Source organism: Triplophysa rosa, linkage group LG5, assembly GCF_024868665.1.
Source record: "Triplophysa rosa linkage group LG5, Trosa_1v2, whole genome shotgun sequence".
NCBI classification, from domain to species: domain Eukaryota; kingdom Metazoa; phylum Chordata; class Actinopteri; order Cypriniformes; family Nemacheilidae; genus Triplophysa; species Triplophysa rosa.
Window position 1 is genome coordinate 3,746,042 of NC_079894.1, and position 18,275 is coordinate 3,764,316.

Here is an 18,275-nt window from a genome sequence, read left to right on the forward strand (position 1 = left end):
ACAGAAACAACATGGAAACAAACAAGAAGAACCGTTACTGGGCTAAACAATATTTTGAATTTAGACTGCGATACCAAGCTCAACCGCTAGATGTCAATGTACCAATACAGTTTGTATGCGACCAAACTACAGGATCCATTCAACAAATTATTTATTTAATAAAATGAACATACAACAAAATTCAACAAATCATTTATTTAATACAATTATTATTAGGGCTGTCACGATTATTAAACAATCGTCTCATCGCGATTGTTTGGCAATGGTTTCAGATCATCGCAATTACTGCACATCTCTATAGAAGACACTAGGGGGAGCTGTAGTGCCTGCATATTACATATTTTAGTGTATTTATTGTAGCTAAAGCATGGTGTGACGAGGGAGGCGTGACGAGAGCCGTGGGAGGAGGAAGCGAGGCCGGGACACGATTGATAATGAGTGTCAGCTGGGCGTCATTCCGGCCTCGTATCTCTCACGGAGGAGATCGGAAGCATAAAAGGACGAACGGCAGGAGAATACGGCGAGAGAGGACCAGGCCCGGACATTAGTTAAGTTTTGTTTAAGTTCGTGTTGCCGGCAGTCGTCCGCGAGGGGCTGCCGGCTTGTTACTTTTGTATTTTTGTTTGTTTGTTTTATACAAGTTTATTTTGTATTTTAGTTTGTTTTATTTTGTTAAATGTTCGCCGGTTCCCGCCTCCTTCCTTCCGTTTTATTGAACCTTATTACACATGGTAATACTTGTAAAATATACCACCACAACACAATAAAAACTAAAGCATATACCATAAAAATAACCTGCAGTACAATTTTATATTATTTAAGCTAATCTCAGTGTGAAAACCAGTCTAGCAAAATTTCATTACCATAGAAGTAAAATTTTATTGTAGTCTTGTGAGAAAATTTTTAATGGTGGCTTCAATTCACTCCTGATCAATTGACTTAATTTACAAGTATTTGGCAGTTGTATTATTGACAGGTAAAAGCCTAAACCTTAAAAATATTTTCTGACGTTTTCCAAGAAAAAAAACATAGTCTTTATATTCAGAACAATATGGCCGTTTCAAAGCTGAATCAAAAATGTATGAGAATTAAATGTCAAAGCTCTAAAACAGATAATTAATCGTTATAATCGCAATGATTTACTAGACAATTAATCGTCAGACAAATTTCATAATCGTGACAGCCCTAATTATTATACAATAAAATAATAATACAAATTAATTTGAACATAAATAGATAAAATATAAACAGTTATATTAATAGACACTAGCCAAACACAGACCGGAAGTTAACAGCAGTCCATGCGCGCGCACGTCCGATGAAACGGTCTATAGATCCTCCAAAAAAATTACACACTGGACTGGACCTTTAAGACATACGAAGACGCAAGCAGCAACATGATTGGTCTGTATAACGTTCAACAATCACCCAACAACTTCCTATCTGGTGTCTATACCCTCAGCTGTTCCCTTTATAGATTACAGCCCCAACAGACAGAGCAAGCCACTGATAACAACCATTACAAGAGCAAAAAAGATACAGCTCCTTCTCAGATCCGAAGGGGGATAATTGCGCTTTTCAAAGGGTCCTCACTAGTAGCGATTAGTGTTGTCAAAAATATCGATATTTCGATAAGTATCGATACTGAAGAATCTGAAACGGTTCCAATACCCATGTCCCACGTATCCATATCAGCTGCGCGTTCCCGCTCTCTTTCTCTTTTCCAACAGTGAGTTAACACACACTGCACGTGAACGCACAACAACAGAGCCCCGCCTCCTCTCACATACTTGACTCGTTTGTGGCAGTTAAATCGTGTTTATGTTAGAAAAGATGGCCAGTCTCAGTAACACATCTGGCGTGGTGCACGCTCGTTACGCTTCCCGTGTTTACCATCGCGATCCATGTGTGTGCGCTGATCAATAATTGTATCCCCTCGTTTCATTCGCCCTGGTTATATGTTGTTTATGTTAGTACAGAGTCTCCGCAACAGTTCTCATGTTTAATGCACGCGTTTCTGTCTTTATGTGCGCTCATCAATGATTTCATCCACTCGTCTCGTTCGCTCCGGTTAATTTGATGTTTGAAATAATGCTGGTGCGAGTAAAGTCTCCGCAACAGTTCTCGCGTGTGATACACGTTTGCACTTCCGTGTTTACCATAGCGCTCTATGTGTGTGCGCTGTTCAATGATTTCATCCACTCGTCTCATTCGCTCCGGTTAAAAGTTGTTAATGTTAGAAAGATGTCCAGTGCGGAGTCTCTGCAACAGTTCTTGCGTTTAAGTTTGCGTTTCTGTCTATATGTGCGCTGATCAATGATTACAGTATGGGCCTATGTGAATAAAAGCCAATTTAGCCAAATAAAAATGTAGGCTATTAACTAACATTAACGAACAATGAATGAGCAATACATTTGTTCAAGTATTTATTAATCTCTTTTAAATGTTAGTTAAAAAATACAACTATTTATGTAAGCTCCCCTGTTGAAAAATCCAGTATATGCTGGGTAAGGTATGTTTTGATCGATGCTGGTTTGATCTTAAACCAGCTAAGAACCATCTTAAATCAGCATATGAACAGTTTAAACCAGCACAAACCAGCAAACCAGCATCAAAACATACCAAACCAGCATAGGCTGTTTTTTTCAACAGGGTCTGGTCCATTAATACTGACAAATACAACTTTGATTTTAAATAGTAAATGTATTCGTAAAATTAACATTAGATTAACAATTAATAAATAATGTAAAAATATATACCTCATTGTCTAGTCTTGTTCAATTTAACTTCAAATAAAATTTAAAAAGGCCTATATTGCTATTGCTTATTAGGGCCTTATTGCTATGGCAGTTTATTCCCCGTGGTATCGAAAATGGTATCGAATATCGATATTTTTTTAGGTATTGAATCGAAGTTAGAAATTCCAGTATCGTGACAACACTAGTAGCGATAAGGAGGAAGGAGACATCTCTATACTTTAATAGACAAAATCAAGAAAAAGAGTCTCAACGCAGCTGTACCTGTTGGCAAGGGTTTGAAGATTTTCAAAGATTTTTCTTTCCGAGGAGGATATCGCATTGTTTAGACTTGACCAGCATGTGTTAGACGCAAGAGCCAAAAGACGTTGTACCTCAGAGCCAATCAGAATGCAGTGTGCAGCACTCTCCAAGCATGCATCTTTCAAAACATCGACACTTGACACAATGTTTACGTGCAGAACTTCCCACATTGACAAAAAACCTTAAAAGATATGGCCATTGTTGCTCAAATGCCTTTCTGTAGACTACACAGCAACAAATAAAAGTGAGGTGGGCGGTTTTTTCCAATTTGTAGTACAAATTCTGTCATCATTTATTCACCCTCATGTCATTTAGAACCTGTATGACTCATTCTTCTGTGGAACACAAAAGAAGACATTTTGAGAAATGTCTCGGTGGTTTTGTGCTCACACAATGGAAGTGAATGGGGGTGAATGTTGTTTGCTTACCACAATCTTCAAAACGTCGTTTTGTCGAGCAAATGTGAACTATCCCTATCATTTCTCAGGACAGTATGCTAGGCATGCACATTAGCGTGAACTTTATAAACGCCGTTTGATCCCACGCAGAACATTTGACGCGCACTACAGTAGCCTACTAAACTCTCAAAATAAGATTGGTGAGTTAGTTCTGTCTGCCGTGGCTAAAAGCGGCCTTGAAAACGAACAATGCCGACAGCTACGAGACAGCTGCCGCGGCTAAAACAGGGCTGTAGGAAAACATGAGGGGGAAAAGTACCCAGAGTCTCAGGAGGACAGAAAATGGCTAAAGGGCTTGCGGATAATGACACGCCTGCTCTTACTGTATGTAACAGATGATTGTTCCACAACGTATAAGAACAGTAATAACAGCTTTTACAATCACCTTCAGTCACATTCTTTTCACCTTCGCAAGGTCTTGAATAGTAAATGACATCCCTCGGTGAGAGACTTCCTCCATCGCCAGCAGCAGAAATATACAGCTGAGCAAAGATGTTATTTGGACACATCTGGGAGAGAGTCCACACTGTAATATGTTGTTCTCATTCCACTGCCACGTTCAGGTGGACGCCTTTCGTTTTCCCAACATATCTAGCGTGCTTTCAGACATATCTAGCCCGCTGACTAATCACAGAGCCAGACGTCTGACAGACGGCGGACGGGCCTGAATGTTAAATACTAACCTCTGACGCTATCATCCAACAAGTACAAGATCCACTAGCAGTCCCTTTACTCAACTTATCTCCACACAAGCTGATAAGGACCAAACCGCGTCATTTCTTAATCGATCAGGCAGATTGGTCCAGAACAACTACTAGTTAAATAAACGGTTGACTTACAACATTAAATAAAATGGGCAATTTTATGTAAATGTTGAGCGTCCCACATGTAATTCACTATTGTAATTCTTCTAGGTGATATAAAGAACTAGTTATTCACTTAAAGGCTTATATTCTGTTCGTTCAAATATTCAGTCTTGAAGGAGCTCGCAGCGTTTTACGAGGTCAAGGTGGCATGTTGTACAAAGCTCTTAAATCCGTCTCGAACCCATCCATGTAATTATGAAGAAAAAAAAACACGACTGAACTTCATGTGTACACGATGAGTGATTCCTGATGTCAACAGTATTAAAATGACCCACAGAGCCATAAGGAAACAAAGGCCTTTAAAATCCTATGGAAACTAAATTAAGCTCGCTCTTATTTAAAAGGGGCAGTACGCCAAAAAAAAAGAGAGGTCACATGTTAGAACTTGTGCAAAAATGCCCATACAACCGTTACCCAAAAAACTATGTTTATAGTTTAAAAAGGAATAAATAAAAGACAAAGTTTACCTCAGAAGACATTCACTAAACAACTGAAGGTTGTATGTATAACTTTTATGATGGATGGATGTGCTTTTGGCAGCACCAGCTTATTTTTTAAATAACTACGAAAATTATATAGACTGTTCAAAGCAACAACAAACAAACTCGCTATTGTGGTCCAAACTTAACTTCCAATACACATCCGCAAAGAATACAGTCCCTGTAGATTATTTCTGAAAACAAGCTAAAGAAATAACAAATAAATGACATTAGCTAGTTTAAGTTCAAAGTCTAGTCGGTTTTATTTTGGGTTACCAGTAGAAAAAATGTTACTTGGCTAAACTCACGGTAAATGCGACAATATTACACGGCCCATTCAAGAAATTGTTTATTTAATAAAATTACTATACAATGCAATATGTGTCCGATGAAACACAGATGATTTTTTTCAGCAAAAGCAATATAAGGCCGTGTTCAGACTTGACTTCTTTTTCGAAGCTGCTAGCATCTGTTTTACATTATAATCCTATGTAGTAAACCGTGTTTTTAAAAAATGTCCCAAGCGCTTTTTCAAACGCCAGCGCCGGCATCTTTCTCTGCAGCTCAGAGCGTCTTTTGAGGTTGAAAAAAGTCCTACTTTTCTGAAAAAAAACGCCCTACGTCAAGCTCCTTTTTCACAGCTAGCCAATGACAGAGAGCTGTCGTTTCTATCACAACATGCGAGGAACGTGATTGGTCGAGAAGGATCAAGCTAAAAAAAAAATGGCAGCCGAAACGCCCTTGGAGATTTCCTTTCAACAACTTCTGATTGCATTTCTAGCAAGAAATTTTAGTTTTTAAACATGTGATTAGTTATTACAAAGACGCTCTCTGTTTATAATTCAAATAGACTTCCGTTGCGCTGCCTATCTGTTTCTAAGTCATGGCGTTCGGCTGCTATTTGTAACCAAACGCTGCCAGCGTTTAGTTTTTTTATAAAAAAGCACCTTTGTCAACTTTTTCTTGTCAAAAAATAAGTCAAGTCTGAGCACGGCCTAAGTGGCCGATCACACAGAACGCATTTTTCATGATTGAAAAAGGCAAGGCGCGCCGTGCTGCTTTTTCGGTTGGCTTTTGAAAAGAGCAGCATGCAGCGTTCTTTACGCTGCTAGGCAACAACCGAAACAGCTGTACTGTCAGTCAAGGAAAATATCGCCCGAGCTCTCTAGTAGGTGTTTACTGTCATATTAGCAAAAACTTTAAAAGAGGTACAGTGCTCGCCGGTCTGACCTTGCTCGGTTAACCCGCAACAGCCACCACAAGTTTCTCTTGCGTCATTGCAGTCGCCAGACATTTCAAGCAACTGTAAAGTTCCGTGCGAAAAACACGTGAAATGCGAATAATTTAACCTAACAGCCTTCTGTCTGATCGGCCCCTAACAGAGTACATATTGGTTTGTAAATAGTTTGTAACACTAGTATGGTACAATTGGCAAAATTGTGGTACTTTCCAGTCAGGGAAGGGTAATTAGAAGTATGGAGGGACAGCGCATGGGTACAAGTCAAAGGGTTCCATATCCTGAAGTATAGCATGTTTCAACATGTAGACCCATCTATCTGATTAAAAGGCAACTACATTACCAAACATCTCAGGTCACATCACGGTCAATGACATTCCAGAGTGGACACATCGCTAAATGAAATCAAGTAATGCATGACATAACGGTTCTAGCTCACTGCATGTCTACTTTATTTCACAGAAATAAAGGCTAATACACAAGAGATACTTCTATACAAATCTGCTCAGCAACACCTGCAAAGACACGACGATACAAAGTCAGTTTTACTTCCAGGTGGATTAAAAGAATGGTTCATAAAAAAGCTTATTGTGATCAGTGTTGGGTAAGTTACTCTGAAAAAGTAATTAATTACTAGTTACTAATTACATATTCAATAGTGTAATTAGATTACTGTACAAATTACTCTCTCCTAAAAGTATTTAGTTACTTATTACTAATTACTTTCTATATCCTACATCAACCTTGATTAGTTAAGTGATTGAAGGATAGACATGAAACGGCTCTTTTAATTCATTCAAATAAATCATATTAAACTACATAAAGTATTATTATTAACTGACCAAAGTGTTACAAATGTGAGAATTATACATTAAAGCATTCATTTTAAAGTTAGACTTTGAATTGTGATGTTAATTCCACTATTGCACACACATATATTACACAAAGTATTTCGTTTATTACATCAAAAGTAACTGTAATTAAATTACAGAAAAATAAGAGTAATCCCTTACTTTACTTTTTCAAGTGAAAAGTAATTAAAAATACAGTAACTAATTACTTAGTCACCCAACATTGATTGTGATTCATATTGACATTTTTCTAAACTCTCAATAATGTACCAAGGAGAATCCGGGTAAATGTTAAGATTTTTCTCTTTCTGCTTTTTTATCCTTCATCAATCTTCTAAACATCATTTTCAATGTTTTCAATGCATGAAAAGCATCCAACGCGGAGAATTTCTCATGCATCACAGGAAAACATGGCCTTTTAAAGATAACTAAACGACAGAGCGTTCATTTTTGGATGAACGGCTCCTTTAAATCGACACCTTGTTCCCAACTTCAATCATTCTCACACTTCCCCTCCCTCAGTGTGTCCAGCAGCGATGGCCACAACACCCGGTGGCATCCTTTCTCGTTGATGAAACGGTCCTCTAATGTGCCGAAGCGGAGCCCACCGCCACCTGCCCCCCTTCAAGACCCTTCAATTTACTCCCAAGAGCAGGAATGTTAAGTTTCGACTTCAAAGTAAACACTGATGAATGGACTACAAACACAGGCCGCGCGTTTAAGCTCTCGGAGTGTAAATTTGGTGTTCGACATCTCATCCAGATGAAGACTTCCCTGCGGATGTGAGCGCCAACTCTAATTAGGAATATTCTCCCAGAAAAAGAATGCCGGGAAGAGACGAAAGAGAGAAAATGAGAGAGAAGAGAAAACGCGGACGGAAAGGTGGGGGTGTACGAACAGACAAGTAGGAATAAGCAAACAAAAAGACTAATCCAGTTACTGGATGACCCTTCCCCCCCGTAAAGAAAAGAAGACAAAGGGGTTTTGTGAAGTAGAACTTGAAGAGGGTGGGCTGGAGATACAGGGGGAGCGGTGGCCCATGCCTCAGATCTAAAGATAGGACCGTCACACACGCACACACGGCGGGGGCTTCTCTGGTGGGACGGTGCTTCATTCAAGAGGTTTAGGGAGTAGGCGGCCATTGAAGACATTCCTTAAGCGGCTCTACCTGATTTTCTTTAATAAACTCTACGACGGAGTTCCCTTTTATCCTTGCTGGTGTCAGATTTGCAGAAGACAAACCAGTGCAGTTTTCTAGTCATTAGCAAAGAAGAAAAACAGTAAACGAGCTTTTAAGATTCACCGATTAAGCGTATGCACATTAAACAGCTCTATTATGAAAGTGAACCTACATCAGGTTCAAAGAAAGATTTCCCTAACAACTCGTCAAGACTACATCATAACTATGGAAGGCAAAATGAAATAAACGCAAGATAAAGGAAAAATGATTTCACTTATTTTTTTATTTTAAAGCGAACTAATTTTGCGTCATTCCACCAGAATGCAATGTTCACCTTGGTCAAGGATGTAAACTACGTATAACCAAGATAACAAAGCAAACCAGAGATAGTCTACAGTACAGCAGACGTGACCACACGGACTAACAGAGAAACAAAGGAGTGTTCCCTCTGATAAGATTCAACTGGTTTGAAAATGAACTATGACCTATACGTCATCTATCTTTCACAGCCCTCGCTAGCACGCCAGCTGATTTTACTGTGGTGGTGTAACACGGGGCATATGGAGAAACCAGCATTGGGCCAATTATCCAACACAAAGACTGGAGGAATGTCACAACAGAGTGCAGAATTTGCTTTGTTATTCCTCGGGAGGAGATCGTGTTTGGACAGGAGAGACGAAAGGAAGTGACTCCGATTACAATCGTGGCTTGACATTTTCAGGACGCCGGAAACCAAAGTGACCCTTGGTCGACTAGTGTCCATGTTTTAAATGAAGAACAATGATGCAGAATGCCAGAATGCATGGGAAATCTTTTGAAGACCTTCTTTATCCTTTTAAAAAGATTTGAGCTAAAATGAATTTTTCATCATTTATTCACCCTCATGTCAAACCTGTTTGACTTTCTTCTGCAGAACACAAATGAAGAATGTTGGTAACAGAACAACATCGACTCCATTGACTTTCATTGTACGGACACAAAACCACCAAGACATTCCTCAAAATATCTTCTTTTGCGTTCCACTGAAGATAGACTCGTATGCAGGTTTTGAATGACATGAGGGTGAATAAATGATGAAAGAGTTTTTTATTTTAAGGCCCCTTTAAACCTGTACATGAAAATGAATTCGTGAGCACTGCATTTATCGTTCACCAAAACCAAAAGTGCCCAAAAGTGACATTAAATGTTACTGGCATAGCGTTTTTACTTCTCTTTACCAGCCAATCAAGAGGAGGGTTGAATACCTTATATAGGACGATGTAAACAGAGCTAAATTAAGTTGAATGCGATGCGAGATATTGCTGAGGTGTTGATTCAGAGGCCTTTCCTTATACAGGGCAAGACTCCACCCGTCTCGTAACCTATTTCTAGATGCATTCAACTCCCTAAATGCGTATGACAAACCAAAATAATCTGGTCATGAATGATTTCTGCAAGGTCGGCATAAAAAATCATGAGTCATGAAATCCAAGCAAAGCCACGTTAATGTGAACCACAAATCAGGTTTAACGAAGCGTAATAAATAAAAACGTAGAGATTTACCTTTATCTTTTGATATTTTGGAACTAAATCGATACAACAATTGAAGCCAGAGTGCAATAATAAACCCTTGCGATTGGTTGCCAAACAGCATTTTTTTACACTTGGGATACAAATAGCCAGAGGATATAGTTTGTTTTATACCTGACAGAAAGGATCGAGTTTGTTTGAACACCACAACACAGGAAACCATAGAGTTACTAAAGCCTTGGACTAAAACAACTATTTGTCCAGTCACACGAGCCATGATGTTTTCTCAAGAACATGATATTTCCCCGAACCTTAACTTCCTAATATAAGCCAGATTCAACAACAGAATATGAAAACATCCTAAATGTCGACCCTGTTTAATACTGCATTGAAGCGCGTATTTTTTTTATTTTGGCAAAAACACTTTGCACAAATTAAAAACTGACCTATTCGCCACAGCCACCTATCTTTTAAGCAACGACACATCATGTAAAACTCTTGAATACATCATTCTCACTTACAGGTTACTAGCTATGCGACGCTAGGTCAGGCATTTTTCTCTCAGAACTTTGCTTTAGTATTAAATCGTGCTTTACTAAAAGATAATTTGCTATCGCTGTCGCCTGAGGGAGGGTATTTTCATAAAGCATGAAGCAGCTGTGAAGCTCCAGCATCTGTTGATGGTTTGCCTGAGAAACCGTTGAAGGCTAACGCACGCACTGAGGTTTTCTCGTCGTGTTGGGATAACAACGTTTCTTCCCCCATCTGCCCTGCGAAGCTCTGTTTACGTGTGAAAACAGCTGTATTTGGCAACTCGCAAATCGGCGAGCAGAGAGATCGGTTTCACACTTCAATAACTGGATGCAGCGCTTTGAAGAACTCTTTGTAGGAAAATGACAGAGCGTAGGGCCTGACATCGGATATCTTTTTAAAGAGCGTGTTTCAAGTCGAGATGTCAGTGAACAACACAGCTGCTTCGTTGCACGATCGTGGTATTTTAAAGTTAAATAGTGTCATCCGAACCTGAATTAACAAGATGGCTTTAAAGCCTCGTACAACACTCCCAAACGCCTGCTGATATTAGCACGTTCACAAGGCGTGTCGGGCTGAATGATACGTGAACCTGTTGACCTGTAGCCGTGGACTATCAGGATACATCGGAGAGCGCTGATTTTATTCGGTTTTGGCAACGCAGGTTTCAGCGCTGGCATCCACCCAGCGGTCATCAGCAATACGTCTAGTGAGTATTTTCCTGATTCTGATGGATTGAGAATAACCCCACCGCAATCTCATTCACCTGTGTGAGCATGCGTTCAGGTGGTCACATTTACAACATGAATGGTGTCTCCATCACACTCTAAGCCCGGATCAAAACAATGAGGTATGACACTACATATGATTGATTCGGACAATAAAGTGCTGACAGAAAGAAAACAAGGCCTTTTGCAAACATGCCGTCACCGGCCTGGAGTTTAAATGCGTGCCGTCACCTGCAAAGACTTTAAAAAGGAGGCGCATTGGTACTTGAGTACATACATGCCCTATCAAAGATGTGTGAGAATAGCCAAATCCACATGAGATGAGTGCTGCAAGCAGGTGGAGCCGAGAGCATTGAGCCTTTAAAGCCTTATGGGTCTGAAAGTCGAAAATACTAAAAAACGGTATCTGCGGGAAGGGTTCCTTAAAACACACTTTCAAAGAGCTATACAACTACAGTAAATATAAAGTTGCTCCTCTATAAGAGGAATCATGCAAAGCGATCATTCGTACAACAATATAAATTCTATCATCGTTTGTTCATCCTCAAGTGGCTCAAAACCTGTATGCGAGTCTTTCTTCTGCACAACACAAAAGAAGATATTTCAAGAAATGTCTCAGTGGTTTCGTGTCCGTACAATGGTCGTCAATGGGGGTCAATGTTGTTTGGTTTCCGACATTCTTCAAAATATCTTCTTTTGTGTTCTGCAGGAAAAAAAGTCACACAGGTTTGAAACTTGCAAGAAACAAGCAAAAATAGAAATGACCCTCAAATATTTCCCAAGAAGCGCCTTAAAGTAAAAGAAGCACTACAGCGGTATGTCAAAGCCATCACCATTACATACTAACAGACAGGCTCATTTATGCCAAACTAGCGTTAAATCCCCAGAGCTTAACTTCAATGTGCTTCGGTAATTTGTTACGGTACTAAACGGTGAGGCCCGAAGCAGCAAACACTGGCCCCGTAGGGCCGATTCCACGAAAGCCATACGTCCCCATCAGACGGCTTTTCTGATATGCCACGCAGACTCAGTGTGAGCTTTCTCGTGACATGTTTGGACAATCTGCCAAAGACGAGTGGCTCACGATGGCTTTAACACCAGGAAATGAGGGGGATTCTGCAGTTTGTCCACCCTGGGTGGTCCGAGTCTCAAATCCTGCCCCTATTAGTGCCACCACCATGTCACCACCTTCTCACATCAGCATTGCAAATGTGTGGAAACAACAACGAGCTTGTCAACAAAATGGAAATAAAACACACACTTATCTTAGGTTAAATTTGCTACGGTGATGCAATTCCAAACAAATTCACTATCGAGTGCCAATATACTCTCAATGGGACAAACAGCAATAGCGCGCTGACAGCTGGAGCACAACAAAATCATGCCGTTACACGAACTGGTTTCCCACACCGAGATCATACCTTCCAGAGATTAACAATAGGTTCGAACCAGATAACACGCTCTCTCCTTCCAACCCCCTGAACTCAGATTGGTGTAATTTGGACCATCTGGTTCCTCTTCAGAAATGACAAGTTCTTTGAGGGAGTTTGGGAAAAGACCTCGGAGGGATGAGAGACGAGGAAACGTTCCCGTTCCCACACTGCTACCGCTCACCGTCCCCTCTTATACGAGGAATCGAGAGAGCGAGAGAGATGGGACAGTAAAGTGACAAAGAGAGGAAGTAAACAAGAGCGAGGGGAGGGGGTTAAGAGCAAGAAAGCAAAGAGATGAGGGCACTTCATCCCAATGCCAAGAAAACCAGGGTCATCATCCGACCAGTTCTACTGTCGAAGTTCCTCAGAGAGAAGTAATCCATGACATTTCTAACGAAAGTCAAAATTAGAAATTGAAACTGAGCTCCATCACAAACTTAGAACATACGGTACACTACGTACGGTACTGAAGTTTATTTGCACGTAAGTGGATCATGTGAGGTTTAAAATAGTAAACAACACAAACGCTGAAACAAATACAACTCTGACTACACAGACGACACAAAGAGCGTGCTGTGGATTCTGCTTCATCTCACCAAGGGAGGAAACAAGGCACGATAAGCGCCATTCACACGCTCAAGTTAATGAATCGCCAACTGTTACAGTTCATCAGATGAAAGGAAATTCTTGCCCTCCACAAATTCTCCAGAGTGCGGCTTGAAAACGACATTTTATCTAAATGTCGCCCATTCGGCGATTTGAAGATAAACTCGGACACAATGCAAACCTCATTAAACTCTAGCTATTTTTGCTATGCTAACTTGAGCGCAATTCAAGCTTGATCTCATGGGACTTCTTAACTATTTAACAAGCTGGCTAACTCGTATGAATTATTATGAGGGGATTTGTACAGAAACATACAATTATTAGAAAAAAGCAGAGGTAGTTGAATATTTTTCAAGCATTTGTACTTTATGAGAGTTTTTTACTTTGACTTCACTACATATAGACCACTTTGCAAGACAACAATTGTCCAGAAGAACTACCGTTTTTTTATTTATTTAGTAGTATTTCTTAAATCTTGCATTAATACTTTAACCTTACAGACATTTGTTTAAAATTTTAAATCGGTTATAAATATTTTGTTGGTTGGTTGTATTTTGTTCAAACATGTTTTAACTAAAACGGGAAGTTCTTCAGGACCAGCGTTGTTTATGTCATCCAAAGAGGTCTATAAAGCATTTCTCATACTTTTCCTCCACTACATTTCACATTTTTACATGTTTTGTCACCTTTAATACGGTTCTTAAGCACATTAAAAATCTAGTACTTTCCCACTTTCAAAAGGAAAAATACTCAAGCACAATCTCTAGTACTTTCTTTTACTTAAAGAAATAGTTCACAGAAATAGATCTTGCTTTGTGAAAATGCAAAAGAAGATCATTTGAAGAATGTTGGTAACCAAAAACCGTTGGTCCCCATTCACTTCTATTGTATGGACACAAAACCAATGCAAGTGAATGGGGACCGACATTCCACAAAATATCTTCTTTTGTGTTCTGCAGAAAAAAGAAAACCACACAGGTTTGAAATGACAACAGGGTGAGGAAATGACAGAATTTTTATTTTGAAGGTGAACTGTTCCTTTAAGTATTAAAAGGAATTATGCTTTAAAATGTAGTGAAGTAACATTTTTTTCAAGCTTTTCATAAAGCACAGATATTTAAAAATATACTGTCCACTTGTGGCAAGAATGACTTCTAGACCTCACTTCACGGAGGCGAATGCATATAACTAAAACACTCAAATGAGATCGCACAAATTCAAATGAATGAACCACCTCATAAAATACTTCAAATTCTCAAATTGTGTTGCAGAACTGTACAACCACAGAAACGTACTCTGACAGACATCTGGCACTCAAGTAAAAGTAAAGTATGACACAATGTTGCAGAAGTTATGCTTGAAAATCCCTCTGGGCTCAGTCTGTCTGTCAAGCAGACTCATTTAAAACAAGCGTCATAAAAAAACTCCAATTATAAGCTGACCTGTCTTCAACCAAGCTGCATCTATATTTGCCTCTACAAGTTCACAATCACATGCGTACGATTTTCATGATCTAGCGTCTGTGTGATGATTCACATTGTTGTGTTTAGTCTCATTCTGGGAACGTGACAGGCCAGCCAGAACTAGTTAATGAAGAGAGAGTACAGCGTTCATGATCCCATCTGATCCCTGGGGTTTTTAGAAACGCTCCTTGCTAAATCTCCCCCGAGAGTCAGCTAGGCCAGACCGAATCTCCACGTTCTCATAGGACTCTAAGCGGTGTCAGGTTGAGACATGCCTGTTTCCGCTTCGACCGTCCCAGCGAAGAAAGAATAAACATAAAAGCCATCAAAGCAAGGGAACAAAAAATAAAAGCTTGGGACGTCTTGTGGGTTCCCACCTACAGAGTTGCGCTGGGAAAAAACGAAATACAGAGCACACACAAATAAACATGTGAACTACAAATGTGAATTTGGGTTCCAGATCTTTGTTAGAGATGCAAAAGAGGTCTGTGTGTCCACTTCAGCCCATCACAAGTGACCATATAATGGCTGGAACACACTACAAGACTTTTAAAATCGAAACAGGTTTTTTTTTTTTAAACGAGACATCACTTGCAGACTTTTTGAAAGTTTCAGATAGAAACACACTAACTGATCAAATCTGCAGACTGGCACAGACTTTCTGCAACAAGTCTAGACTGAAAATCTGAGCAAAAGTCTTGTAGTGTATTTTAGCCTTAAAGGTCAAGTAATTACAGACCCAAGATGTTCATCATGCTAAACAAAATCGCCGGACAACCGTTCTCAAAAACACTAAAAGGGAATATTGCTTCTTTTTGTTCGGGCAAGGCACGACAACTTTCATTTGAACTAATCTGGCGAATTTCTGGCGGGTTTATCTGAACAAGGGAAGATGAGGGAGATGTCGAATCGGTTCAAATCCTTAGTAAAACATATAAATATCCACCCAAGCAGCGAATGACCTGCACGAACGATATCTCAAAGCGCAAAAAAACCAACAGGTATTGTTCTGGCTTTTGTTAAAACTAGTAAGTTTGTATTAGCACCTGTTGTATTATTGCTCCTGTATGACATATCGCTTATTGCTCCCTGAACTTTGGATAAAAGCGTCTGCTAAATGACTAAATGTAAATGTTATTGAGGACAGAGGTGTTCTTGCTTTCCCAAGCCCGAGTACTTCTGACACCATTTTTAACGAGACAATTTAAATGTAAACTAACTACATCAACAAATACCAAGTGAAGTAGGAGGCCAAAGAGTGAACAGACCTGTTAGAGGCCACGTGCTAACAAATGGGTTGAAATCAGTCAAGAGTGCGATGGGGCTTTAACAGAGAAATCACTTCCTGTCCTATTGTACAAAGTCACACATCTTATTGACACACCGATCACAGACGTAATTATTCGCTTCATTCGGTGATCAGTAATGAGGGGTCTTTCCTTTGGATTGAGAATGAGAGGCCACGTAGGTCATGGCTGGTTGAGACGGTGCTAATTGGTTATGTTAATGCTCTTTTCCCACAGCCAGAAGAAAACCTCCTCCTGCAACCCAAAGGTTTTGCTTAGGCTGGCAGAAATTAACTTCATCTGTGAACTCAAGACCGCAGAGGAAAACATGAAGAGGTCACTGCATGTCAAGTTTAAAACCGATGGTTGTTTCCCCCTTTTACGGTTTCATTGCATTAAAAAAAACTCAGAATTATTGACGTGTTGTTTTAGTTCATCTGTTCCGTTATTCAAGTGTTGCGCTTACATTATTTGACTAACTTTACACCCCTTACAAAAATAAACTGTGGTTTTACAAAAGTAACAAGGGCTGCACGATCATTATCGCGGTACTAGTGTTGTCAAAAATATCGATATTTCGATAGTATCGATACTGAAGAATCTGAAACGGTTCCAATACCCATGTCCCACGTATCGATATCAGCTGCGCGTTCCCGCTCTCTTTCTCTTTTCCGACAGTGAGTTAACACACACTGCACGTGAACGCACAACAACAGAGCCCCGCCTCCTCTCACATACTTGACTCGTTTGTGGCAGTTAAATCGTGTTTATGTTAGAAAAGATGGCCAGTCTCAGTAACACATCTGGCGTGGTGCACGCTCGTTACGCTTCCCGTGTTTACCATCGCGATCCATGTGTGTGCGCTGATCAATAATTGTATCCCCTCGTTTCATTCGCCCTGGTTATATGTTGTTTATGTTAGTACAGAGTCTCCGCAACAGTTCTCATGTTTAATGCACGCGTTTCTGTCTTTATGTGCGCTCATCAATGATTTCATCCACTCGTCTCGTTCGCTCCGGTTAATTTGATGTTTGAAATAATGCTGGTGCGAGTGAAGTCTCCGCAACAGTTCTCGCGTGTGATACACGTTTGCACTTCCGTGTTTACCATAGCGCTCTATGTGTGTGCGCTGTTCAATGATTTCATCCACTCGTCTCATTCGCTCCGGTTAAAAGTTGTTAATGTTAGAAAGATGTCCAGTGCGGAGTCTCTGCAACACTTCTTGCGTTTAAGTTTGCGTTTCTGTCTATATGTGCGCTGATCAATGATTACAGTATGGGCCTATGTGAATAAAAGCCAATTTAGCCAAATAAAAATGTAGGCTATTAACTAACATTAACGAACAATGAATGAGCAATACATTTGTTCAAGTATTTATTAATCTCTTTTAAATGTTAGTTAAAAAATACAACTATTTATGTAAGCTCCCCTGTTGAAAAATCCAGTATATGCTGGGTAAGGTATGTTTTGATCGATGCTGGTTTGATCTTAAACCAGCTAAGAACCATCTTAATCAGCACATGAACAGTTTAAACCTACACAAACCAGCATCAAAACATACCAAACCAGCATAGGCTGGTTTTTTCAACAGGGTCTGGTCCATTAATACTGACAAATACAACTTTGATTTTAAATAGTAAATGTATTCTTAAAATTAACATTAGATTAACAATTAATAAATAATGTAAAAATATATACCTCATTGTCTAGTCTTGTTCAATTTAACTTCAAATAAAAATTAAAAAGGCCTATATTGCTATTGCTTATTAGGGCCTTACTGCTATGGCAGTTTATTCCCCGTGGTATCGAAAATGGTATCGAATATCGATTTTTTTTAGGTATTGAATCGAAGTTAGAAATTCCAGTATCGTGACAACACTACGCGGTACCACCAAATCCTATTGTAATCGAGCTGGCTGCGATATGCAATGTGTCGATATTTTTTTAATGCGTAGCTTGTCCGTGAAGCACGTCTCTGGGATCAGTAGGAAATGCTGCTCGATCTAAAAGCAGTGCGAGTTTGAGTCGCTTATAATGTGCATTTGAAAAAGCAACACCCGTCAAACACGATCGTTATAAATATACTTCATTATCATAAAAATACCTGATGAGGCTTGAGTAACAGTGATAAAAAGATGTTCATAGGCATTTCCTAGATTCTAGAACGTGTTATGGTCTTCTTCTGCAGTGCGTATTTGGAGTTTCCGCACGAGAGCGCCCTCTGGCTTTCGGATGCAGCAGCATTTTCCCGTACTTCACTCAAAAGCTGCGCATAAATCACGTGATGTTTATCGTCGGCTTATCGCGACAGCCCAGTTACCAAAGTTTAATTACAATAATTGTTGTAAGATCAGTCCATCAAAACCTAAGGGTCTTTGAAAAGTCAAACCCAACTTTCGAGCACGTAGGAATGAGTTAGAAATGTAAAGTTAAAAAGTCATTTTGAACCATGTCGATTAGGAACGTGGAATTATTATCGCCTCCAGCTATCAAATACAGCTTTTAGTTAGCAAGACTGTTTCACATCTGTGGAGATCAGATGCGCGTGTGTGAAATCTACATCATACATAACACTCGTGACGCGCGCAC

General features: G+C 39.7%; 1 protein-coding gene across 1 annotated transcript in view; it reads right to left on the reverse strand.

The window, feature by feature from the left end:
* Nucleotides 1-18,275, reverse strand: part of lamc1 (laminin, gamma 1) — a 60,094-nt gene that overhangs the window by 41,061 nt on the left and 758 nt on the right. The window lies entirely within an intron of this gene.